Consider the following 10,388-nt stretch of genomic DNA (forward strand, 5'->3'; position numbering starts at 1 on the left):
AAAACAGCAAAGATGGATTTCGCAACTGTTAACGCGTCGGATGTTATGAATTTCGGTGCCCCCTTCGGCAGAAACAAAACTTCATCCATATATAAAATCATTTAGTGTTCCTTGATACGTTTCGGAACTATTTTAGCTAATATCTTCGCGGCAGTAGGAAGCACGCAAATAGCCCTCCAACTATCGCACTTAAGACGATCATTCCCTCCTCCATTTATTAGGAAAGATTTCTAAGCATTTATAAATAAGTGGAAGTAACAACTCTACAGAAACTACAGGAACTGTCTTCCGTTCCGCAGGGAGACCATCAAATTCGTCGAATTTTCTTCGTTTGAGTGCGTTGATGACAATGATAGTTTGGTTTCCATTTAAAAGACTAGTCCATACACGAATGTTACGGTGGCTTGCCTTATGACCCGCGCGGGGTAGAACTTTAGCGACTGTTGCATGATTGAAAGTAGAAGAATAAAATAGAAATGCTTCATCCACCTGTTCAGTTGGCAATCATAGTGGACGACAAGTTTACCGTTAACGCCCCTTACAAAAGTACCGACAGGCTTACGAAAACTGGCGAACAATGCGGTGGCGAAATCGTTGCTATTTCCGGCAGCTTCTATTTTCCTCACCAGCGCAATGATGGAACTCCTCTTTTCATGGTGTACCCGGCGTGAGAAGTTTATCACTTTCATGCAGTCAACAACAAAGCTCTCAGCGTCGTACGTTCATCGATCCGCCTCAAGGCCCTCTTAATGAACAAACGTTTGTAACTTCCGTTTGGGATGTGCCCGCCAACTTCACCCGGACCATAAACAAAGGTATCTTTGATGACGACCCAGGTCTCATCAATATTGTCACTACTTGAACAGTGCAAAAGTTTTTCCCCATTGCTGGATGGCAGTCGGAATGCAGGAAGAGCACGAATTGAATTTTCCGGGCTGACAATCTGTTCCTCTTCGAGTAGATGCAGTAGCAACGCGCGAATACAAATATGCGAACATCAGAAGATAGAAGCCGGCACTAACAGTCCGATACCAGACTCGCGTTTGCTACCGCTTGGCTTTTAAAAGTGCGAAAGGAAGAGGGAGATGAGTACTTTCGAGAGTCCCACCATATCACACCGCTAGAGTCCATAATCTTTAGCATATATTACTGGAATTCTTGCTCGATTTAGAGAAAGCGAGCATTCTGGCGGCGGTGGATACCATTGGCAAGGAGCGTGCGCACATTTCAAAAACAAATCATTAACTGTTTTCAATAGCCAAAATGCAGTTGCGGGACGTAGTTGGCGCTTTGGCAGCAGTAAAATTTTGAGGTTTGCCCTTTTTTGGTTAACTCTTAACACAGCAATGAGGGAGGCAGCCCCAAGTTTTAGAATCGATTAGCCACAGAACTCGAGGTTTCGATTAACTGCTTTCTGTTTAATATGTCAATGCGGAACCGCATTTGTGTGCCTTGTGATGGTTACCTAACCAGGTAGGGGTATTTCAACCTTCCAACGGAGCTACCGTGGATCACAATGAAATTGAAGATAGTTCTACCAATAATATTTTCTTTTATAAACTTCGATCTCAGCAAACTCTGTTAGGAGGCATTGTTACTACATCTTTTCAATCAAAACTTTCCAAGATGAAACCACTATCGAACTCTCTCTCTGGTTTTAATAGCCATGATTACATGGAATGTTCTTTTCGGCCTATAGACCAAATCATAAAAGGTCACTTAAACAGCATAGGAACTAAGAGCCGATTTGGAGAAATTCACAAAATGAAAAAAGTATAACAACTACCGCTAGGCAGCTGAAAATTGATTACATCTTGCTGAACAACAAAAATCGGAAGGAAAAGAAAATAGAGAAGAAAAGAGATAAGCCTATTGCCCCGAAACAACACAATGATGAACACAAACAGCCATAACCAAACGAAGTTCGAACCATGGCGACGAGATCGAGAGGTTGACTCCCAATCAACTCAAGAATCGGCGGTAAATTGAAATAAGTGTTTCTAAATCTTGACTCTCTTAGCAAAACTCGGAAGTTCCGAAATCGAAGAAAGTAGTAAGGTTTATTTCGTATTACTCCCTTATTCAACAGCATCAAGCCAAATAGTACATTTTCCTGATTGTTACTTTTTTTTTACTAAAGAGAACATTATCTTCTTTTTAACTTATCGAACCTTATTAATTTTAGACTCGTTGTGGTCACTTAGATGTAACGCCTCTTATAAGATTACTCTTTTTGTGAGTATCAAAGTATTGCAGTTCAAAGCGAAGAATAAATCACCCTCACCCTCGACAAAGGTGGTTAATAACTAATTCCAAGTTGGACCTAAGTGTAATTCGGCAGTGTTTCTACCGATTAAGTAATTTTAAATAATTAATACTTGCCTTTTCCTTTCGCTTATAATATTTATTAGCCTTGCAAATACCGACATTTCGGGAACTGCTTCTTTCCTTCATCAGTGCTACAAGTATCTTTAGGGGTTTTAAGGCCCTGATCCAATTGGATTGTTGCGTCAACGATTATTATTATTAATAGTTAAAATAAACATAAATCCCTCAAAGAATACCTAGAAAATTGGGTCGACAGAGAGCAAGCCGGTTTTCGATTCGGAACGCCCTGTATTGACTACATTAACGCCTTTCGGATCATTGTAGACCAAACGAGGAGTTTAGACCGCCGATCCATATGTTCTTCATAGATTTTGAAAAAACTTTCGACAACGTTAAAAGAAAGCGTATCTGTAATGCCCCACAAGGCGACATTTGGCTGTGGAAAGTAATGTATGCGGCATCCAGGTAAAATCTCAGAAAAAATTTAAGTCAAAAGCGTTCTGCCATCGATTTTTTTTTTTTTGGGATGGGATGGGTTCAACGAATTATGTCATCTTTATTCAAATACCTTTGCTACGCTAATGATATCTCCTGGTTCTCTCAGCGGCGTGGAAATTGGCCACATGGATGTGGATTTGAATTAACAAGTAAGCAGTGCCAGGCTGAAAATAAATCCCTACAAAACCAAAGTTCTCAGTATAATGGACGTTAGTATTTTTCCTATTTGCATTAATGGCGATTCCCTGCCGAAGCTGACGTTGAATTTGATGTCACTCAACGCATAAGCAGCACCAAATGCAAATGCAGCTATCTCAACACCAAACATCAAGTTGGTGTCATCAACGTCCTTTAATAGTAGAGGATATTGAAGGGAGAACTCCGTCGGCGTAGGAACCAATTGCGAGTTCATTAGAAGACGAAAGTGAATAGATAGTGAATAGATCACAATTCGATTGCCATTGCCATGCAATAAAATTCACTATCCCTGAGTGACCGATTGTAATGATCCACTGTCTGAATGAAGTGTTTGCGACGTCCATGGAAGGCTACTGTTTCATCATTAACCATCAAAATGGGAATTTGACAAAATTAATTTTTCCCTTGTGCATAGCTCCCCAGCTCTGTGAGTGGGGGCCAACTACAAGCGTTTTTAGGAACCATTTTATAATAGTTTGGATTCTTCGCCGTTTCTTCCACCACAGCAGATATGAACACGGATAGCGGTTCAATAGATTCACTGCAGAAATGAATCGTTTGACTTTTCTGCTCCTTCTTGGAGTGAAAGTTGATCAACAAACAGACAATCAAACAGGAAACAAACGACAGCCGCACGCAACTGCTGTCCGATGTCAAAGAAAGGTAATTTCCACAACCGGCCGCGCGGCAGAATGGCGCATTTTAAGTCCATTGAATTTCTAACTTGATTCGAGCTTTTTTTCCAGTGAAGAATCGGGGGCACCTTGAACAGACTAATTAAATGGCAAAGTTGTCTCGGATTTGTATACTTTTTGGTTACAAAACCGGTTATATAATATACTGAGATATTTTGGATTAATTTAGGTCCCAAAATGCCATGATACGTGAGAGGAAAAAGCCGCCCTGCGACGTCTGATAATTCTATATGGATATGATCCGCCGTGGAATCCCCATTCTTCCCCGCGTACAATTGGGCAGCTACATTTTCACCTCTCTGCGGTTAAAGCCTCGCAGTTTACCACGCCAAAGAACGAAGTTTCCACTTCAACGCAAGTCGAAACTGACCTTATGATTTAGATCTGGCCAGCACACACCGCAACACATCCTTTAAATTGCAATTAGGTGCTGGTGACCCTGTATGGCCATTGTTTGCCAATTCCTGAGTTTGAAGTAACTTTTCACTTAAGGCTGCTTCTATAAATCTGAATGGACTTAGATCCATGACTTCAAGCGTTGGGAAAAAGTGCGTGCATCTCGGGAAATTCTGGAGAGGAGTTAAAGCTCAGTGCTATAAACCGTCAAAGATAGTACGTAGGCGTCATTGAGGTGATATACCCCAGCGGTTTATGGCAATCAAATATAAGCTTGAATTTTTTCATTCGGCTGAATGAATCTTTGAAACTTCACCTTTCAGAACAGTCCAAACAGTAGTTAACTCCGCGCCAGAAGCGCGATCCAGTAGCCTCATTTCGCAGCCACACTCTGCTCTCAAGTATCGTTCTAGCTGTTTTGCTCAGTTGATCGAGTTTAAACCTCATCTGCTAGCAGCTCAACCTACTTGTCTAACTAATGGGTGAAGAATGGTACGGGACAACAGTAACAGTCGGTACACCTAGCGAACCAAAACCTCTAGCGCAACAGAATTCTGGTAGAGACCGTTGAATGAAACCCCAAACAAAACCAGAAATTGCACCCTTTCCATTAGTTGCGTGATAGACTACACCAGGTGAAATGCGGTTTTGTGTAGTGAAACTAAAATTTTTATTCAAACGTACCTACATTTAAAAGGTAAAAATACTTATTTTATTCAATGGGTTCTAAAAACATTACAACGTTGCATTGAGCATGTATTTCATAAGGTTTTGCCCGACTTTGGCTTTTTTACCTCTTCACGTTCATCGTAGGGAGTGAAAGAAATCAAAATGGCTTGTATGGGCTTCCTCAAAGTTGAAACGTTTCATGGAGCCCCACGAGTGTTTCACTGTGGCCCATCTGTTTTTCATTGTGCAGTAAGCCGGTGTTTTTTGCCGTTTTATTTCAGAATGGTTCGAAATCGACAGCGGAAAACCAGTAAGGGACTCTTTGCTAAAGATGACATGAAGGCGGCAGTGGAAATGGTCCCAAGAATGTAAATCATGGCAAGTTGTCAAGATATGTGAAGAAAACGAAAGACTGTAGTAAGGAGAATGTGAAATATGCGCCAAATTACTCACTATGGTTTTCACAGCAGGGCAACCTAATCATATGCTCTAAAATGTACTATGGCCTATCAGTAGAAGACTACCGACGAGCTGCATATCAAATAGCAGTGATGAACAAAATATCATGTCCTCCATCATGGGGAGAGAAAGAAAAAGGCACCCCAAAATATCCCAAATAACCCCTGAATCGAAAAAATCGTAGATCTGTTCTTCAATAATTTGGAAATATACAATCAGCCATCAGCATTTGATGATTCGACAAGGGTATTCAATTTACATGAAAGGGCCATATCAACTGTACAAAAACCCTGACGAATAGTGGCTGAAAAAAGCGCCAAACTAGTGCGCAAAGCCACAAGTGGAGAAAAAGGCACTAGCGTCACCACAATATTAATAATTTTTGCATCTGGTGGTCATCATTTTTCCACGTGTCCATTTTAAGGAGCATATAACTCAAGAAGAGACACTTAGCTTAGCCACCCCTCAGGGATTGACTGGTTTTACACATAAAACCCTCGAGATAGAATGTAGATTTGTTCTTGAATAATTTGGGAATGTTGCACAAACAGCATCTACAATTTCATGATAGGAGAAAGGTTTACTGTACAAAACCCCGACGAATAGTGGCTTAAAAAGGCCTCAAGCAAGTATGCAAAGCCGCAAGTGAAAGAAAAGGCACTAGCGTCACCACAATATTCATAATTTCTGCTTTTGGCAACACTATTCCTCCAATCATGATTTTTCCACATGTCCATTTTAAGGACCATATGATTCAATGTGCATTTCCAGGCACACTTTGCTTAGCTACCCCTACCGTTTTGCTGACATCAGAGCTATTTGTCGAAATTATTAAGCATTTCATTCGCCAGACTTGCAGTTCTGGCGGGAACCTTACTCTATTCATTTTTGACAACGTAGAAAGCTATTTGTCCCTGGCAACTGTTATGCTATGCGAGGAAAATGGCGTTTCATTTTTTACTTTACGACCCTATCCAGTAAAATGCAACCAGATGTTGCTGTTTTTGAGCCTTTAAGTCTTACTATATTGCGGCTCTTGACTCTTGGATGATTCAAAACCCTGGAAAGCATCTTCAATTTGTAATACAGAATTCTTCGCGAACACAGCTAATGAGAAAAGCACCACGCCTTCCAATATAATTTCAGGATTCAAAAAATGTCCGGATAACTGAGTGGTTAGAGCACAAGGCTATCGTACGGAAGGTCGCGTTTCAAATCTCACTGGTTGGCAGTGGGATTTGTATCGTGATTTGACGTCGGATACCAGTCGACTCAGCTGTGAATGAGTACCTGAGTCAAATCAGGGTAATAATCTCGGGCGAGCGCAATGCTGACCACATTGCCTCCTACAGTATACTGTAGTGTACCGTTTCGGTCTTGAATGAAGTGCTCTAACACACTTCAAGGCCCTGATCCAATATGGATTGTTGCGCCAACGATTATTATTATTATTATTCAAAAAAGGTTTGATCCACATGTTTTTACAAAAGCAGACTTATTATGCAATTATGTGACTGATCGACCGCTAGCTGGTACTGTACATTATCAACCACCCAAGGCACATATGTATTTATACTGCGCCAAGTGAATTGCCCAATGGTTCCCTCCCATAAGTATAAGAAGGATCAAGTAAAAATCATGCAGAAATCAGTGCCCTTGATCACAAGCTGATCTAATTCAAGTTTTCTCCACTCCTGAAGATATGCGTGGAAAGTCGAGGAAAAAAGGCAAGAGTATAATAGCTACGAGCACTCCAGAAATGAAAGCCATTGCAGAAAAGAAGAAGCCGGCTTCATTTTCCAAGAAAAAAGCAGCCAAAAAGAAGTTATTTGGACCAAAGTACAAAAAACCTGCACTAAGAGGGGACGTTTATTCATCAGAGGATGACTATAGAGGCGTTCAATATGTAGACACGGACGACGGTATGGACATGGATGAGGATTTCTTTGCTGTTGAGCCTGATCACTTTGCAGAATTATTCGGCGTTCCCGTTTTAGATGATTATGTCTTAGTTGAATTCAAAACTAGAAGCCAAGTCAAATTTAAACCATACCGAAAATGGAACCCCTTTGGTGAGTCTCCTATAGATGACATTGCCTCGGTTAATAGCACAGACATAAAGATCATTATCATCATCACCGGGGCAACAACCAGTATCCGGTCTAGGCCTGCCGTAATATGGAACTCCAGACAAGGTCCACCAATTCGTCTATCTGTCTGTCTGCCTCGTCTTCTTTTTCCTTTTTTTTCCATAGATATTACCCTTATAGACTTTCCGGATCATCCTCATCCATACGGATTAAGTGACCCGCCCACCGTAACCTATTGAGCCGGATTTTATCCATAACCTGACGGTCATGGTATCGCTCATAGACTTCGTCGTTATGTAGGCTACGGAGTCGTCCATCCTCATGTTTCTTGCATATAAAGATGCTGTTGGGGAATCCGTCTATGGCTCAGGTTACTCAAAAACAAAAAGGCTTAATCTCGTTCAAGATCAATTTCAGCAATTTGAACATGGGCTAAATGTAAGATAATTTCCTATCTGTGCTTTAAGTTAAATAATTGGAGAAATAAAAGTTTTTTCATTAATTGTGGTATTTTTTCAATCGTTTCAAGGTACCCCTTGCGCTGCTTGTACCCGAGGCATGGGGTGCAATGAAGCAAAATTAATTTGAAATTGGCCACGGCCACAATGATGCAAAAAAATAGTAGTTGACGCATTTCTTGCATAGACTAGGTCCTAAGGTAATGGAAAAAAAAATGAAAAATTGAAAAAGTCTCAGGTGGGGTGCTATGAGTAAAACCAACTTTCGTGTTTCATTATGTCCCAACCTCCCTACATTCGCAAGTTTATTAGAAAAGTATTCCATTAGATTGGCAAGAAATGCTATTGGTGAGTAGTTTCTGACAGTAATATTTGATGAATCGCTATGAATTTTTATAGAAAGAAAATACAGTAAATAATTGCTCGCTAAAATAAGCAGGAGAAGGGCTTTTCTACTACCATTAATGAACAGATTCCTAAGGTAAATTATGCGACTGATGGGACAATCGCTACTTTTTTTATAATATTATGTAGTTTTCTTTCTCCACTTGAATTAATTTTAGAGGTGAAAGAAAGTTCCTATCGCGTGGCGCGAAACCTGCCATGCACATATACATATGAACATATGTATTATCCATAAGGTGTAGTCATTCTCAAAAAATCACTGCAACTTTCAAGTATTCTTTTATTTGTTCTTAAAGACGGTGTGGGCACCTTTGCTTGCGAGACATTCAAATTAATCCTTTTATACTACTCGATTAGACCTAATCAAAGCACTTATAGTATGCGGGCCTACAGAAGGATAACATTAAATAGGCGGATATGGACATATGTATATAAAAACGAACCCAATTGATTCTTCCAGCATCTCATGATAACTGTACGGCAGACAGTTCAAACATATACAAATAATTTGTCAATACAATTCCAAAATGTTGGAAAAACTTAGTTTGTCACGTAGCCTTTGCATCTCGGAAATATTTATATCAATATACGAGTAATTCAGGTTCAACATATCAAATTTGTAATGTTTTTGAATTATTGCAGATTAATATTATAGAAAAATTTGCAAGGAAAAATTACAGTCTCTCTCCACACCCTAATCGCAGAATGGTGGTTTTCGTAGTTATAAGAAACCTGTCCAGAAATAGTTTCCATATTTTGGCTACGAGGAAAAGTAGCTCTACGAAAAGAGAAAGCCTGGACGTAAAGTAGAAAAAAAGGCTCAGCAAGACACGTAGAAATATGTACACCTGCATTTCTCCCATACCGAAGGAGTTGAAGCATTAACATGGGACATTCGGTCACTGCCGCTTTAAATAGAGTAGGCCCAGGAATCGAATGTAAAAGAAATCTAGCATTTCGGTCGGCATGTTTCCGATATTCTTCCCAGAGAAAATAAAGTTCAAATTTACACAGCAAAGGACACTAGAATCCCGAGTGGAAGTCATGTGTGAAAGTATGTCCTCTAAAAGGAAATTATCAAAGCAGTGAAGTTCAAACAATTTGTGGAATGACTAATAGACTATCCTTTGATATACCTCCATATAAATTTTTACAGAAGTCTAACTGAATCCTTTTGAAATTCATTTTAAAGGCCTTTTAAAGATTTGGAGGAGTAGTTGTCAAGCTTAACATACTTAGATCGTTCAGCGAAAATTTCTAAATGAAAAGCGATGTTGTCAGGATCTTCTGCTAGGGAATTTTCGTCCCAAAATTAATAATTTGCAACTCCAATACAAAATTAACAATCAAAATTAATCATTTCCTTGCCTAAGCTTTCCTTTTGCTTTCATTCTCTTCTTTAATAACTAGATCCAAGTGGACACATGGGAAATAAGGAAAGCAATTAATATGCAATATTAGGGTCATGATCAACAGGTTGAAGGAAAAGCATCATACCGGGAGGATTTGGTAATTAAAACTGTGTTAATTATGAACGTTTCTTATACTAATATCGTTTGCTCTAAGATAGTCTAAAACTGTCTAAAACTGTCTAAAAGTGTCATACGTACATAATATCCTTCTAAACGAACAAATTTCAAAGCACTGCAACCACTCTTGCACTAACTTCTTGCGATAATTGCAACTTGCACACAACCAGTAGGAACTTTCACAATTATTTCAAAACAGCCAAATAAACCAGAATTGTGTAGATCCCGAATTAATGCAATGGTACACGGATGTTCTCCTGATGGTAACGGACAAATTTTAACGGTTCACTTTCGAGGCAACTGTAGTATGCAACACAATTCGCTTTCACTAAGCTTTTAGATAGTGTTAGCCCGTGCCTTGACGATGGCGAAGATATGAATGAACGGCTGCTGCCTTGCTTCTGCCGTTTTATATAACAATTTTCCGTTACAATAGGGACGCTGTAACCAATCAGCAGGAGGATTTCTGAGCTTTCCATTTTCTTGTGTCGGCGGCGAAATGGCGAAGTTGTGGAAAACTCAAAAACGTGGGAAATGTTAACAACACAAATACATAGGCAAAGAAGCTGATGGTAATGACGACGACTGTCCGTGAGGGAATACAAGGAAACAGTTGGAACAATGACGTAGCGCATGAAAGGATGCAAATCTCTACATAGGGAA

General features: G+C 39.8%; 1 protein-coding gene across 2 annotated transcripts in view; it reads right to left on the reverse strand.

The window, feature by feature from the left end:
* LOC119657025 (neuropeptide CCHamide-2) overlaps positions 1-10,099 on the reverse strand; it is a 117,299-nt gene extending 107,200 nt beyond the window's left edge. For both annotated transcript variants that reach the window (XM_038063775.1, XM_038063774.1), the window contains exon 1: positions 9,807-10,099. The gene's annotated coding sequence lies outside the window, so the exon portion shown is untranslated. The remainder of the gene's footprint in view (positions 1-9,806) is intronic.
* Between the last annotated feature and the right edge of the window lie 289 nt (positions 10,100-10,388).

Source organism: Hermetia illucens, chromosome 5 (assembly GCF_905115235.1).
Source record: "Hermetia illucens chromosome 5, iHerIll2.2.curated.20191125, whole genome shotgun sequence".
NCBI lineage: Eukaryota > Metazoa > Arthropoda > Insecta > Diptera > Stratiomyidae > Hermetia > Hermetia illucens.